Here is a 16440-nt window from a genome sequence, read left to right on the forward strand (position 1 = left end):
GAGGATGGAGACCGCTGCAGAACTGTAAGCCCCCCAGGGGCTGACGGAAGCCTGGGAATACCCGAGACACCAGAGTCGCTGCTGCCCTGGGTGGAAGGAAACCTGCGCTGGAAGATGGGAAATGCAATAAGGAGAAAGTACCAAGGTACATGATGCTGTGAAAACGGAGATGTTTTAATTAAATTAACAATTAAAATCATTTTAATTATGTGAATTATTTGAATTCATGTTAGTTCTTTTTAGGAAATTAATACTTAAAGCAAGTTTGTTTTCTGAATTGTTTGATTTAATTGAGTCAGCACAAGAGTTAGCATTGATATCTGACCCTCTTCCAGGGTTGGGGCAGAGGAGATGGGGGCAGAGGAGACAGGCCTCCCACCCGCTTTCCCCTGGAGCTCAGCCAGAATTTCCCATTGAGGAGCCCTCAGCTCCCTGAGAGCCAGGAGCTCTTGCGGAGAAGCCGCTGTCGGCATGCCACCCGCTTTGATGGCCCTGCTCTGCCATCCCTGCGCTCCAAGGGCCGGACCCTGCCGCTGCCTGTGCCAGACGGGTCTCAGGGAGGTGCCAGCCAGGGGTTATGCATGGCGGGGCCTGGGCATCGCTGTCCAGATTCCGTGGCTGCCGGTTTCATTCTCTCGCTGTTTGTCCCCCTAGCAAGACTCATGAGGTTCCTTGAGGACAAGACCCCCTCCTGCCACCTGGTCTGTTTCCTGAACGTTCTCTGCACTAGTACAGCCCCGGGATGCAGCCCTCGGGAATCAGGGTGTCGGCCATAGTAGGGCGGGTCGCTCTGCTGGGCACCATGATGGATGTTAACCGCTGTGCTTCACTTTGGGGACGTGTTTAAGTACAAAAGTAATTTTAAAATTTCACCGTTATTTCAAGACAGCTAAGAGCCTATTAGCACAGAATCCCTGGTCTGAATGAAATCAAACGGTTCTTATTAATTATTCATGATGCCACGAATATGTAGCCTTATTTTTTATAATTGCCAGTCTGTATAATTAACCTTTCATTTGGTTAAAGTACTTAACACTAAGTAGAGCTGTAATTTCAACTGTTTATAAAGCATATGGAAGAATGTTTAAATGTTTAATTAGAACCACTTTTTTAAGTTTCATAGAGAATTTTTTTTTCTTGTCAACAAGGGTCTTTAATTATTTAAACCAAAAGAGAAAAACAGACCAGAAAAGAAAAACAACTAGTAAAGCTCGGAACTGCGAAGGTGGCATCATTCCGTTAGTCTCGGATTTTGCTTCCTGGGTTTGTGACGTGGTCAGAGTCCTTGTCTTTGATTTCCTAACACAAGTTGTTAAAGTTGGAAGTGAGTGTGAAATTGAGTTAGTCTAGCTTTATTCTTTCACGGATGAGAAGTGAATTATCTTCAGCAAGGTGGGTGCAGGCGTGGTCCCCGGGGGTCACTGTGGTGAACAGGCCGCCCTTGTGGGGAGCCAAGTTCGTCATCACTGGGACAGAGCCCAGGACACTTCCCCAGCTGGCCAGCCTCTTCCTAGAACCTCACACATTGCAAAGGATGGAGTCCAGATCTATACCGTGAAGAAACGAGGGTGGTTACAGAAAGCACCACGATCTCAGCTGAGTGGCTCTGAGCACCCCAACGTTGGGGCACCTCAGCATCCTGTGTGGCTCAGGCTGTGCCCAGCAGGGAGGCCGGCCTGATCGAGCTGCGGTCTCCACCCTGAGAGTGAGGGCTCCTTCCCCCAGCGCGAGTTAAAGCATCATGTGTCCACCTGTGCAGTGGCTGGTCCCAGTGGCCCTGGAGGGCTGAAACCCTGGGTCCCGCCACTGGTCCGGGGCATCCGTTTCCCCTTCCTGCAGTTCCTGTGTCTGTGTGTCCAGGGGGCTCCGATCCCTGTCTTAGGACCATGGCTGAGGGGTCAAGTTCACCCGCTTTGGAGCTGGCCCGGATCTTGGTTCTGTGGATCCTCGCTGTGTGGCTCTGGAGCAGTTCTGTCCTCAGGAGATGGATCCTCACAGCCGCCTCTTGGGGCCATGAGGAGAATTAATAGGACAACCCCCGGGTAGCTGCTCAAAGCCCTGTGCGGGGCCAGCCCTGTGTCTCCACCAGTTCCTTTGCTCTGTGCTCCCCCCCACTGTCACATCGCCAGCCTTTATTTCCTTTTCCTTGGACCCAGACAGCGAATGCTCCGCTGGTCTTGGCAGCCCCTTCTCTAGTCTATCCTCAAATCACTTCCTGACGGACAGCCATGACTAGCCATCGGCGTGACCAAAACCCCACAAAATAGAACCCAACTTTCCTATTAAGCTGTACAGAGCTGTCCCAGCCCCACTTCCCACAGGCTGGCCTCATTCACCATGGGATCCGTGGTTCTCACCTGGGGCTGGGGGTGCCCCTGGCATCTGGTGGGGAGTGTCAGGGATGTCCCTCCTGGCCCAGTACAGTCCCCCAGCCAGTGGCCGGCAGACAGCAGCACCCAACCTGATGTCCCTGTGGCTTCTGGTTCCCCGAGGCTGGCTGTGCTTTGCTGCCTCTACATGCTCTCAGACGTGTGCCCTCTCTCCACCTTCACTGGTTAGCAGTGTTCCATCCATTAGAGCTCAAAGCACTGCCTCCCGGCAATGCAGCCCCTTCTCCTGGCCTACCGTCTGCCTGTGCCCCACGGTCTGTACCGTGTCCTCACGGACCGATCAGAGCGAGGCTCCCAGGGATGGAAAGGTTCCTGCTTGTGTCTGCTTGTGTCTCTGTCCCGCCTTCTCTGGACCCGGCACCGTGGCCTTTGCCGACAGAGGTCTTGGGTTGATTGTCAGCGAAGCAGACAATCTATATGGCTCTAAATGGCTGTGAACATGCTTGATTGGGTTATTTTAAAAATAGTTGTATATGTAAACATTTGAGTGTGACACAGGTGGATTTTTGGGCTAATGGTCTTGTTCTTCAGGGAGTAACCACAGGCCCATGCACAAGGACCATTTCCAGCTGATTTATGGAACGCTGTTCTACCTGGTTAATTTTCAACGTTATCTCAGCCTGAGAGGTAGGTCAGCATGTGACGAAGTTCACTGGTTTGAATCCTAATCTGCTCCTTAGGAGCTGCACCTTCCATGCCTTCGTTTCTTCCTTGGTTAGGTAGGGAAGGTATGAGCTACCTCAGAGTTGTGAGTGAGGCCTGCATCGAGTGACCGCATTAAAGTGACAAGGACTGCACCCGGAGTGTTGATATTTAAAGACCTTTAAACATCGCGATGCTGCATTTTCGTACCCAGGTAAAACAGCAAAGTTCTTTCAGATGCAGACACAGACCCTCGGTGAGGTGGGGGGCTGATGGCAGGAGGTGGACCACCGACCCTGTAACGAGGACGTGGTCTGTTCGAGGCTGAACGAAGTGCACATCATTGCATGTACCACGGAGGTCCCTCTCGTGAAGTCCTGGAAGGGTCCATGTGGCTAAGCCATGTGGTCTGTCCATGACGTCTGGCAGGAGCAGAGCTTTCGGGTGCAGCCTTGCTCTTGTGCGCACAGCCCTCAACGGTCTCAAAAGTCTGAGGCTTAAAGCAGGCTTGGGGTTTCCTTACACCTCCTGGACATCTAATTTGCCTGGCAAACATGTTTTTCTTGGGTGTAAAGGTGAAGGAGTGGGTGATTCTGGTGAAAGTGTACTAATTACTGCACTTCTGGGTCAGTGGCGCTTGGTTGAAGACACTATCTGCCCTGGATGGACATCTCTGGGATGGTGAGAACCGGTGGCTGGATGTCGCGGGGTTGCCAAGAAGATGCCAATTTTTTCCTTTTTCCTGAGTAACAACACCCTACTTTGTTTAGGGAAGCAGCACACCCAGCTGAAAATCCAATTCTCTTGTACGGCGGAGCGGCTGGTGACACAGGTCCAGATGCTGGGATGCTGATGGGGGGTCCTGGAGTGGGAGGTGTCAGGAGGCTTTCCCGACCCACAGCAGCCCTGGGCCCTTGTCCGGCCTTCTTGCCCGGGGCAGGACACCTGGAGGGAAAGCAGCTTCGGGGGCCCGAGGGCCAGAAGGCAGAGTCCTGGCGTGTGAGGCAGGCCTGGGCCAGGCTCCTCGGAGGATGTCACAGACCTGCTGCCCATGCAGGGACCACCCACCTCTGAGCCCCACGCAGATTTTCCTCCATAGCCGAGTGAAATCCTGGTACAGCGAGTGAGGCAGTCAGAGGCACCTTTTGTGGAAGGAGGACAAAGCTGGAGAGAAAGAGGTTTTCCTAAAGGCACAAGGCGCTGATTCTGCGTTAGGGATAATTCCTAGGAGTGTGGTTGCTGGTGGGTGGAAAACTGTAGCCAGAGAATAAGTGGGAATGGCACTTGCTGGTATTTAACTGATTCGTTCACGAATGGTCCGAACCGTTCCAGTGAAAAGAACATTTCGGACACAGAAGTTTTCATCCTGCCTGACAATGAGCATGACCGTGGGCTGTTCCATCCTTCCTGGGCGACAGTGAGAGGGTCTCAGGCCCTTCCGGCCCTGTGCTGGCATTTCCCCAGGGTGTGTGCCCCATCCTGAATAGGCTGGAATGCCTCTGGGTGCAGCTGAGCCTCTTGAAAAGGGAAGAGACATGTGATGTGCTCTGGCTGAACAGGAAAACGAGGGAGGATAGGGAGAGGGGCCTGGAGGTGAGGAGGATGGTGAGCAACACTGGGGACAGAGGAAGTAGGGTAACACCAGGGACAGGGGGACGGAGGGTAACGCCGGGGACAGGGGATGGAGGGTAACACCACTTCTCCAGGTGCCTTTGGGGGATGCTGCCGCCTCTCGCACCCCAGAGTGAAGTCAACAGGATTCTGTCCCGAGGAGCCCCAGAGCCTGGCAGCTGGGATTGTCGCAGTATGAACCACTGTTCACTAGCTCTGCACCCTGGGACAGGCTCCCTGGTGTTTCCACCCTGGTTTCCCATCTGGACAGTGGGACCCTGAGTGTCCCCGTCCCAGCTGCGCCCAGAGCCCTGGACTCCAGCGTGTCGTCGGCACTCATTAGCGTTTCTTTTGTTGTGGTCCGTGGACGAAGTGGCTCTCTCTTTGTGTGTTCACAGCCCTCCTGCTCACTTTACCTTCTGGGAACACTTTTTACATAGCTTCGTATGTGAGGAGGACTCGAGTGATTAATGGAATGTTTCATCAGGTGCAGTTCTTCTGTTTCTCAGTTTTGACACAACATTTGGTGAAATTTCCAGGGACTCCTGTGGTCAGCCTCACGGTTTCACTCTGTCACTTTCTAATGCAGTATTCTTTGGGAGTCTTTTCAATTAAGCGCCATCATTTAAAAATAAGTTTTATAATATGCAGTTTCAGGTTAATTCTTTACCTTTGTGTCTCAGGCAGTAGCTACCTACCTGTGAGTAGTCACAAAGGTTCATGCAGTTTTCTCTAGCTGTCCCTAGCTCGTAACTCAGCAGGTCCCTTCAGATGAGTCAGCCAGCTGTGTACCTGCATGTTCAGGATACTTGTCAGGGGCCTTCCTCAGAGCAAGACCGACGCTCAGCTCATCCTTGGGACTTTGGAGCCCGCCCTGGAGAGACTCCAGCCACGTCCAAAGGGGCCGTCCGGGTCCCACAGGCTGGTGGGAGTGACTTCTGAGCCACTCCAGACCACACTTTGTGTTCCTACACCCCACAAAGCCACTTAAAGTGCCATCTTCTGGTGCTGTGTGCCTCACCAGTGTGCCACACAAGCCTGCACGGGGATCTGAGCGGGCGCTGCCTTCCTCAGGCTATGCTGGAGTTTTGGGGCAACTGGAGCACTCCTGGCTGTGATTCTCGCCACTCTCTGGGCTTCCCTAGAGGGTCTCACCTGCAGCGTGAGGACCACATCGGCAGCCACTGAGGAGTCGCCAGATGCAGCGTTGGTCCCACTCAGTCCTTCTTGACTTTGGTGAGAGAGTAGACAGCAAAACTTCAGCTGGGAGCCCCAGGCCTTCTCTGCTTGGGGCCCTGGGACTGACATAGCACAGATCCTGCCATCCACGTGCTGGGGGCCCCGCCGTGCGGCTCCCTCCTCTGGTCAGGGGCTGCACCCTTGGGCTGTGCAGCTCCTGGTTCTCACACTCAGGGGCCCAGGGAGGGTGGTGGATGAAGAGAGAAGGAGAAGGGTGGCAGTTTGAGCCCAATTGTGTTGGCTTCATCTTCCGCCTCTTGTCCCTAAGTACATTGGCAAAGTTTTCCAGGTGAAAACTCAGAAGGGATTTTTAATGACTGGAATCTGTGAATTCCATGGAAGCCACGTCTGTCCACCTCTTTCACCCACCTCATTTCTCCCCGTTGGGGCTGATTTTGGCAGCGTTCATAGGGGCAGGGACGGAAGGGGTGGGGGCCAGCCGTCGGCCCTGTGTCCCTCCCTTCCTCCCCTCAGCGCCACAGCATTTCGGTGTCATCCCCTTCCGTGCACGCGTCCTCATGAAAACCAAGTGCGGCTGGAGGGAGATGCCTGCGCCCACTCCCGTGACCTTCCCGGCCAGCCTGGCTGCAGCGGCCCCTCGGCAGGCATCTTTCTGGTGCTGCCTCCGTGCCCCTCCCATCACCTGATGCTCGTGTTCCTGAATCTTCACGCGTGTGCTCTGTGCAGCCACCTCACGGGCTCCCTGGGAAGGAAGACAGTGTCTCACGCCGGTCAGAATGCTCTTCTCTGTCCACTGAATAGTCCAACACAGAATCATTCCTCTGTGATTATTTGTGCTTTGTTATGTAGAACTGGAATAAAGAAAAAGTGAATTTAGACATTACAGCCATCAGGTTGAAGCTTAGTAATTGCATTAGGGAATTAAATGGAAACATTTGAGCTTCTCGAGTTCTAATTCCACATCTTCATATCCCCATCACCCCATACCCAGTGTCTAACAGAGCTCTTGGTCTAGGAGTTTCTTGATAAATGCTTACTGAATTGAACTGGACTGAGCTTAACATTCCCACCCAGAGTTAGAAGCCAGTCCCTGAATAAATTGCATTTAGAATATGAGTTTGACGTTACTGTGGTAAGGGGTATCCTACACGTCATAATTCCTAGTCAATATCGGGTATTTAGTCAAATAGACTCAAGTATAGAGAAGCATAGGCCCATCTGGCAAAAGGGCAAGGCACGGTGCTTTAGGTCCAGGTCCCCAATATCAACTATGAAAATAAAACGTCAACTCCAATGACAGCCCTGTCCTCAGCTGGTCACTGTTTATGCTAACAATTATAAACAGCTTGAACTTGCTGTCCTGAGAGGCAACACACCCTCCATTCTCTCTGCAGTGTAGCTGCCTTGGTGGATGGAACATGCCCCTCCTCCCTCCCTCTCCCTATCCCTCCCTCCCCCCTCCTCTCTCCCTCCCTCTCCCCTCCTCTCTCCCTCCTTCCCCCCTCCTTCTTCCTATCTTCTCTCACCTTTCTCCCCCCACCTTCTCTCCTGGACAAGGGGCAGAAGAAAGGAGACCTCCGGAATCTTCTGCTTCATCCAAGCAGCTTGGGGGCAGCATCAACAGCTGCAATTTGGCTGCCCCAGCAGGTGCCTCAGGGCAGCCTTTCTAATGGGAATCCTGGAATCATGTCTTTCCTTAATGTGTCCTAAAGGCTGGAGGACATGAAGTGAAACAATGCTCCATGCTCAGTCCTGTGATTTTGTGTAATTATTGGACTTACTTTGAAATTAAACTAAATGATACCCAAGGTAGAGCATGAAAAAAAAGAAAAAACAGGCTATGGTGTTTGAAAAACAAACAAAACCGTTTGGTTTGTTGGTTTGTTCTTAGACCTTCACAGGCTCCTAGGTCACACGTTTCAGTTTCTTAGCAAGTGGCATTCTCTGCAGAAGCTGTGTCAGTCTCTGTTTGATGATGTCAGCCACAGCAGAAAGAAGCACTCCGTAGGCCCCGTGCTCAGCACCTTGGCGTGAGCTCCTGCCATCTTCTGTTCATGCTCATCACAGCTCTGTGCAGTGGGCATCCTCCTGATCCCTGTGGGAGGATGGAGGATGGAGGCGGAAGGGTGAGTGATGGCAGGATCACATGAGGGGTCTCTCCCGAGGTAGGGAGGGGAACTGGCCCAGGACCTTAGTGCCCATCGCATCCTTCTTCCTCCTTCTCTGCCTCTCTGTGACTGTTTGACTCAGGCTGCAGGGACAGACATGAGTATGTGCAGAGCCTGTGTGCATCCCTGGGAATGTGTACTCATATTGGCAGGGAGGGATGTGAGTGTGTACAGAGCGTGTGTGCACACCTTGGCGGTGTATGCCGGCGTTGGCAGGGACAGATGTGAGCGCGTATGGAATGTGTGTGCACACCTTGGGGATGTGTACTGGCATTGGCAGGGACAGATGTGTACAGAGCGTGTGTGCACACCTCGGGGTGTATGCTGTTGTTGGCATGGACAGACGTGAGCGTGTACAGACCGTGTGTGCACACCTGGGGGTGTGTGCTGGTGTTGATAGGGACAGATGTGTACAGAGCGTGTGTGCACACCTGGGGGTGTGTGCTTATGATGTTTTGTAACCGGCAAATACGTGGCCTGTTGCAGCGGGCGGCCCTGCGCCCATGCTGAGCCCGTCAGTGGCCCTCGGGTTGGGGTCTCCATCTGCCCAGACAGCACTCGAGTGGCTTGAGGTTTCAGATTCTTCCTCTACGGATACTTGGGCCTCCTCAGGACCAAACATCAGAACCAGCCAACTGCAAACTACAAGAACGTTCAAATGCATCTTCAGTAGGAAAAACAAAAGCAATTGGAAAAATTTTCCAACGTGACCCCGTGGTTAAGCCGTTAGATACTCCAGCCAACAGATTGAGTCACTTTAAAATTCACACCAATTAAAATGGTTGTGAGAGTTGCAGAGCTTTACCGCTAAACCTTGAAATAATTGAAGCATTCTGCTCCACTTGCTTACAAACTAGAGTTGGGGATACCTTTCAGTCCAAAGTAGCAACCTTCTAAATCCAGCTTAGATGCGAGGCTCCCACTGACACAGGAAGGGACAGTGGCCCTTGATTATTCTCCTGTGTTCAGATACTGTGTCATTTCTTTTTTTCTTTTTTTTTTTTTTTTTTTTTTTTTTTTTGTATCCTGATCATCACTTCTGCTTTTCCAATTCAAACTAAAGGGAGTTTAGTTCTGTTTTGGAGAAGCTGTGGTTAGTGGTTTCTTTTCATGGTTTGCTTAATCTCTTAAGTCTGGTGCTTACATTACCCAAATAGACTTTTCTTTAGTACGACAGTGCCATAACCCAGGGCTTCTCCCTCCATATCTTCTCCCCAGGAGGCTCCCTAGGAATGGGTGCTGGAGATCCAGCCCCTCTCCATGTGCCGTTTTCTTTGAGTCCAAGGTACCTTTGGCTCAGAGAAGAAAAGAGGCCTCCGGGTTAGGTGCCTCTGACTGCTTGCTTGTGAAATGTTTAATGATAAGGCGACTTCCAAACTAATTTACACATTGATAGTTGTTGCTTGAAGTATCACCGCAGTCATAAGAACAAGAAACACTCCCATAAAGTAGATAAGCAGAAAAAAGCCATAGAAGTTTAATAAAGCGCAAATAAAATGGTGTTGTAAGAATGTCCAGTGGGAAATGCTCTCAGTCCAGCCAGATCCAGCTGTGGCGTCAGTCCAGCTGTGGCGTCCTCCTGTAAAAACATTCAGCCACGTGTGGCCCTGATCGCAATCACTACTCTGAATTGTGATCCAGAATGTTGTTGGGGGCCGATGCCGGGAGTGTTCCAGCAGTTGAGTCTGATTGGGCGTCACGGTGGTGATGTGCTTAGCGCGGCCAGCTGGGCTGAGTGGTGGCCACCCGTGCACTCGCCACGTGCAGCCGTTATTCTGGTGATGGGGTTGCATGCGGCGCGGCTTGTCCACCTGGGCAATTAAAGTACTGGGAACCCAACCGCGGGCGGGTGCCTCCCGACATGGGAGCTGTCTTTTTTATCCAGGGCCCTGTGGCGCTGCAGACCCCTGCCGCCAGTCTGAGCTCACAAGGAGGTACCGGAGGGCTCTGCTGGGGCATGGAGGTCCCTGAGCAGGTGGTCACTTATTGCTTGTGGAGTGGTCCATGGCCTGTGAGTTTATTCTCGGGGTTTGTGTGGGCGAGGTTAACCAGTTCACAGCTGGGCACTTACCCCTTACACAGGTGACACTAGTTAAAGTGGAATCTATATTAGCTCACACGGGAGTGTGTGAGGAGCTGGGAGGGTGGGGAGGCTTGGCCCTAGCACTAGATCCCGGTCTCCTGACGTTTCTGCGTCTTCCAGTTGAGGGGCCGTCAGAGCCGCTGTGGGTCCTGAAGACAGGGGGTGCCATATGGACCAGGGGATGCAGAAGCCTCTAGAGGCTGCGGGAGGCAAGGAGACGGTCGCTTCCCCAGAGCCAGCCCTGCCGCCACTTCGACGTTAGATGGTGGGACCTGTTTTGGACTCCAGCTTCCAGAAATGTGAGAAAATAAGTCAGTGTTTAGGGCGCTAAATTTGGGGTGATTTAGTGGAGAAATAGAAAACTAGCCCACAAAGGTGCACGCATTGAAATGTGCTCTGTCCAGGTGTTCACAGTGGTGTGAGGGGGATGGCATCGGGGTTCTGGGAACTCTGCAGTTTTACTGAAGGAAGGGGGCTCGCCACGCCTTTCCTCATATAACTGAAGGTATGTATGCCTGCCACACTGCCCAGGAGACAGGGACTAGAATTCTGACTTTATTTCTTATGGGAACCAAGCCACAGTCAGAACACGGTGAGGGCCGAGACGAGCTTCCTACAGCCTGAACTGGGAAGAGGAATCGCAAGTAGTTTGTGTTTTTCTACACAGACCTGTCCTTTTCAGGTTTTGTTAAGTTTTGGAAAAAGGGAGAAGCCAGGCACACCTCGGCGAGGGACAGTGTTTCTGGAGGTGGTGCGGCTTCAGCCTGAACGTGGCCGTGTGGTTGGGAGGCTCAGAAACTGCCCTCCAAGGGCTCTCATCTATTCCTTATTGCAGTAATACCTTGTTTACAGAAATCCACAGAAATTACAGTGTGGGAGGCTTCTGGTCTGGATGGGTTTGGACCGAGGTCACGGGGTGTTGTCCCAAGTGCTAATCCTGATCTGGCAGAGGCTCTGTTCCCAAACAATTATTCCACAGTTTCAGAGCCTATATCTGAGTGATAGTCTTTTAACTTTGTTGCATAAAAGGAAACAAAGTATGTCTTGAGGGTCCAAAAATCCATGTGGTAATCATGGCTGTAAACTCATACCTGGGGCTTTGGGATGGAGTGAAAACCACCGTCACCTGGCGTGGACGCTGCGTGGTATTTTTAGCGTGGCGGCCTGCTCGTGCCTTGAACTCTATCTGCAGTGTGAGCAACAGCTGTGCATTTGAGAAATGTGGACAGGTCAGCTTGCTCCTCCAGGGGCCTGCAGGCATCCGGGTGAGGGGCCTGGGATGAGGCCACATCAGTGGGAAGGAGCTTGGTTGTGTCAGCAGATCTGTCTGTCTCTACAGGCCCGCAAGCCAGCCAGAACCCAGTTTTCCTTTGGTCATCTAATGCCAGAAAAAACCTGTTTCTTAGAGATTCTCATAATTTATATTAATGAACCATTTCACCGTACATAAAATGTTATAAATGCATGAGGCTTTACAACTTGGCAGATGTGTAACTCACATGTCGTTGTATCAAACTGTTGAAGATATTTGTTTCACTTGAAGGTTTTTAACATTTTATGTGCAAAGCAAATGCCAGTAGCATTTTGCAGGAGTATTTTGGAATTTTAAACACAGTGGGATAGTGCTGGGTCTCTGGGATACTGGTGAGGTGGACGTGACCTCAAGCTCTTGTAGCTTGCAAGCAGGATTGCTAAATTGTCACAAGTGCAGTGCTGGAAAGTCAAAGTGGATTTCTGTAAATGAGGTATTAGTGCAATAAGGAACAGATGAGTGCCCGTGGAGGGCGGTTTCTGAGCCTCCCAGACACCCCAGGAGGAAGCGGGGGACGGGGGCAGTTACCCACCAGAACCTGGACGGTGAAGCTGGGTTTGCTGGTGGCCCTGCTTGGCAGGTCATTACGTGCAATAAGAAACAGGTGAGTGCCCTTGAGAGCGGTTTCTCGGCCCCCTTCAGAACCGCAAGTGGAAGACGCTCCAAGGTGGGGGGTGGGGGGTGGGGGTTCGGTTAATCCACAGGAGCCTGGATGGTGGAGCTGGGTTTGCTGGTGGTCCTGTGTGGCATGTCATTACATGCACTAAGGAACAGGTGACTGCCCTTGAGGGCGGTTTCTCGGCCTGCTTCGGAACTGCAAGTGGAAGACGCCCCAAAGTGAGGGGGGGCTGGTGGTCGGTTATCTAGTGGGGCCGGATTTGCTGGTGGCCGCTGCGTGGCAGGTCACTGCGTGGAGCGATGGGAGGGGAGTGGAGTGGGAATAGAGGATGCACCCTCCACAGCTACTGCTGGGAGTTGGCTGTGGTAGCAGAAGGGGCATAGAGGGATTCCCATCAGGGGCAACACGACTGGGGTCCCACGTGTGGTGGATGCCGAGGTGTGGCTATATGTAATCTCAGTCTGCACAGCCGTCCTGGTGAGTGGGTTCAGTTACCTTCCCATCTCACATTTGAGAAATCTCGGGGGCTCACATCACAGCTAGGTGGGTTGGAACTAATGTCTCAGGCAGGACGTTGGCCCCAGAGCCCAGATCTTACCCGCCCCCGCTCTTTTCAGTCCACCAAGCTTGTAGAGAGGGTTGTGTGGTGGTGGGTGGCGGCTGAGAAACCAACACAGTAGAAGGCGGGGAGGAACTAAACCAGGCAGGAGACACAGGCAGTGCTTGGGAGGTCTGCACGGGGTGTGGGTGTGGGAGACACCTCTGGGCCAGTGAACCCCGTTCTGTGCTCCTGGCTTGCCCAACCTTGGCCCTCAGCCACATGCTGCATGCTTTAGGTGAAATCTCAGTCGCTCGTGTGGTGCGGGCATCTTTTCTCCCTGGCTTTGCCTCTCTTTAGATCACGGAGTCTCAGTGGGGATGACGGGGCGGATGGTTGTCCGTGGAATTTGCCCTCCACCTCCCCATCCTTGTCCTGTCCTGTCTGGCCTGTTACCTGAATCTGTCTCTTCAGAGCCTGCAAATGAGTGGAGGCCACGACAGCCTCTCGCTGACCGACCTCTCAAACTTTTATTCATCAGAATAGTGTTAAATGCCGATTCCTAGGCACCCCCCTTGGACTCTACGCCTGCCTAGCATGGGTACTTTGGGGGAAGGTACAGAGGATTGCTGGGCTGTTCCAGGGGGGAATTTGCATTGTTGAATGTCTATTGTGTTCCTTCCAGCACTCTACTTTCCACGCACACCTGGCATTAAACCTGGAAGACCTCTGGGTGCTGTGCTGGTGAGGAAGCCCCGGCTGGACGAGGGGCTGCTGGGGCTCGGACTTGATTCCTGGGCTGGGGGCTGCGAGCTTATTCTCTTCAGTGGGTCTGCTGATGGGATGCCCTGAGAAGTCCTGCTGTGCACTCAGGGGAAGGTGCAGAGACAGGCTCAGAAAAGACAGACCATGGATTTAAAAATTCCTACTGGAAAATCTTTTATGAGCAAAGTAATTTGCATCTAACTGAAGACAATCATTGCTTGAATAATTGGTTTGTTTACAAAGTTGGTCCTATGAACAGATTAAAGTTTTCATTCATGCCTTATCTATAATGTGAATAGGAGCTATTACCGCAACTTAAATTAGCTTTAAATTTCATATCAGATTGCAGTCCAGATTACAAACGGCTGCTTGATAATCTAATTTATAAAACGGAGGAATTTAGTGCTTGGAACCCAGAGTGAAGGGAACAGAATTGCTTTGGTTTCTCAAAAGGGTGTTGACTGAGTGGTGACCTGGGGTGAAGAGAAGTGGCTAGAGTCATTACACTCGAGGAGATGATCTGCCCCCGCCTTTCTCAGCTGTCTTCTGGACAAAACAAAGGGTGATAAATGGAAAAAATTCAGCACTGAGTTCGTCTATGCCCTGAGCTTCTCATACAGTCATTAATGGGCTGTATCTGTGAAGCCTCCATACAGGCACAAAGGAATTAGGCTAGAGTAAGGCGGCCGGCGACCTCTGGCGTCTGGACCGCGTGTCACTTCCTAAAGCCCTTTTGGGTGAAATGACAGTGGCAATGTCGTTGTTCGGAGGAGTGTAATCTCACGTATGAGATGCAGATTTTAAATGATGCAGATTTTAAACACCAAAGTCAGGAAGCTTGGTGGGAGTGGCTGTCTTCCAAGTGGTTTTCTGTGCTGCCATGGATGAGGCGTGGATGTGTCATCTGTTGGTGAGATCCACTGGTGAAGGGGCTAAGCAAACCATGGAGGTCGGGGGTGTGAAGCTGCATCTCTTCTGGCATCCCAAGTAAATACCTGGGATCCCATCTCCAGCCTTTCAAAGGACACAGACGAATATAAAATGCAGATGGGAGAGTTCATAATTTGGGCATCTCTGTTCTTTTGAAATCAAAGTGCAAAGAAAAAGTTTTGCCTTGAGGTCTTAACCCATACTTGTTTTTCTCCTGAGGTTTTAAGATTTTCTTAACTGCTTTTCTCTCCCCCAATCCTTGAGGAAGTTCTATCTTCATATCTTCTTAAAAGGTATGGTTAAAAGATATGGTTAAATTCAACACTGAAATATAAAAACATGCTTTCATATTTTTCTTGAAACTGATGTATCTGACATTGGTGAAGAACTAACTGGGAGTATTGGTTTATTTTTATTTTTTTGAGACAGTCTTGCTGTGTTGCCCAGGCTGGAATGCAGTGGCACGATCTTGGCTCACTGCAGCCTCACCTCTTGGTTCACGCCATTCTCCTGCCTCAGCCTCCTGAGTAGCTGGGATTATAAGTGCCTGCCACCATGGCTGGTTCATTTTTGTATTAGTAGAGACGGGGTTTCAACATGTTGGCCAGGCTGGTCTTGAACTCCTGACCTCAGGTGATTCGCTCACCTTGGCCTCCCAAAGTGCTGGGATTACAGGCAAGAGCCACCACACTCGGCCTGGGATATTCTTGATTATAATTGTAACATATCCCTTTAATAAAAACAAAACAGAACAACAACAACAACAAAACAGCTGTCTGAAAAGTCTCGAAATTAAAGAGCTCACTTGGACAGGGATTTGGACACCAGTTGAATGGCCCAGCACACCATAGTTACATGGGCCACTCGGCCTGTTAGGTCCTTAGGGTATTTGAAGTCATATGGATATTTGCATTTCTGCCTCTGGATATCGTGTTAGTATTCGGCTAGTGTTTGAGGGCCAGGCTCAGATCCGGGAAAACAAGAGCCCCTGCCCTCACGGCACTTCTCTTCCATGTGTGTGTGTTAGGAAAATAGAAAGCATAAGATATTTTTTTCAATGAGCTGGGAAGATGGAAAAACAAGCTTAAGATGTTTACTTGTTCAGAAGAAGGGAAGTGCAAGGAACACTCAGCTTTGTTGCTGCTGAAGGAGGCCCCTGGTGGAGGCTGTTTCAGAGGTGGGGTTTCTCTGAGAAAGGTGGTAAGAGGCCAATAGGATGCCCCATCTGGTTTGCCAGAGATGGGGAAAGTTAGTATCCCCAAAACAGCTTCAGCATTCTGGCAAAGCTTTGGAAAACCAGCTACGGTGTAGGACCTTGTTGGCCGCTGGGTAGAAGGAAAACATTGCTGGTCCTGAGGACTGTACTGTTGTTCCACTGCTATAAAGAACTATCTGAGGCTGGGTAATAAGGAAAAAAAATGTTTAATCGGCATACAGTTCTGTGGGTTGTACAGGCTTCTACATCTGGGGAAACTTACAATCAGAGTGGAAGGTGAAGGGGAGGCCGGCATGTCTTCACATGGCTGGAAGGGGAGAGAGAGTGAATGGGAAGGTGCCATGCACCTCCAAACAACCAGATCTCAGGAGAACTATCATGAGGACAGCGCTTGGGGGATTGTGCTAAACCATTAGAAACCACCCCCATGAGTCAATCACCTCCCACCAGGGCTCACCTCCAACATAGGGTTAGAGTTCAGCATGAGATTTGGGTGGGGACACACAGCCACACAATGTCAGGCTTCCCATTCTTCTCCTGCACGTGCTTCGCAAATGGTTCTGTCATTGGTTTTTGTTTCTGTTGATACATAATATACGTACATATTTTCAGAGTGCATGTGATACCTTGATTCACCCCTATATTGATGAAATCTGTGTACTTGGGATGTCTTTCACTTTAAATAGTTTCTTTTCCTTGTGCTGGTTATGTTAAGTTATTCTCTCCTAGCTGTTTTGAAATACACAGTAGATGACCCACTGCCATCCCCCTGCTGATTTATCAATAGTAGGTCTCGTGTTCCCATTAGGCTGTGTGTTTGTGCACATTACCAGCCTCTGCCCATCCTGCTTATGAGTGGGCTCTGCTGGGCCCTGTTGACCACCTACTTTTGGCCTCCATGAGATCTGCTCTCAGCTCCTGCTTATGCGCCGTTTCCTTGCTTGACTCGTTTGCTTAACGTAATGT

The 16440-nt window shown here is 51.1% G+C and overlaps 1 long non-coding RNA gene across 2 annotated transcripts in view; it reads left to right on the top strand.

Annotated features, from left to right (window-relative positions):
- The window catches only part of LOC139361591 (uncharacterized), an 81787-nt gene that overhangs the window by 44225 nt on the left and 21122 nt on the right, over positions 1-16440 (top strand). The window contains exon 1 of one of the 2 annotated variants that reach the window (XR_011619140.1): positions 9442-10393. The exons of the other annotated variant lie outside the window; for it this stretch is intronic. This is a non-coding gene — a long non-coding RNA (uncharacterized lncRNA). Of the gene's footprint in view, positions 1-9441; positions 10394-16440 lie in introns of those variants that run through there. 2 annotated transcript variants of the gene reach the window in all.

The sequence above is a fragment of the Macaca nemestrina genome, unplaced genomic scaffold (assembly GCF_043159975.1).
Source record: "Macaca nemestrina isolate mMacNem1 unplaced genomic scaffold, mMacNem.hap1 Scaffold_66, whole genome shotgun sequence".
Lineage (NCBI taxonomy): Eukaryota > Metazoa > Chordata > Mammalia > Primates > Cercopithecidae > Macaca > Macaca nemestrina.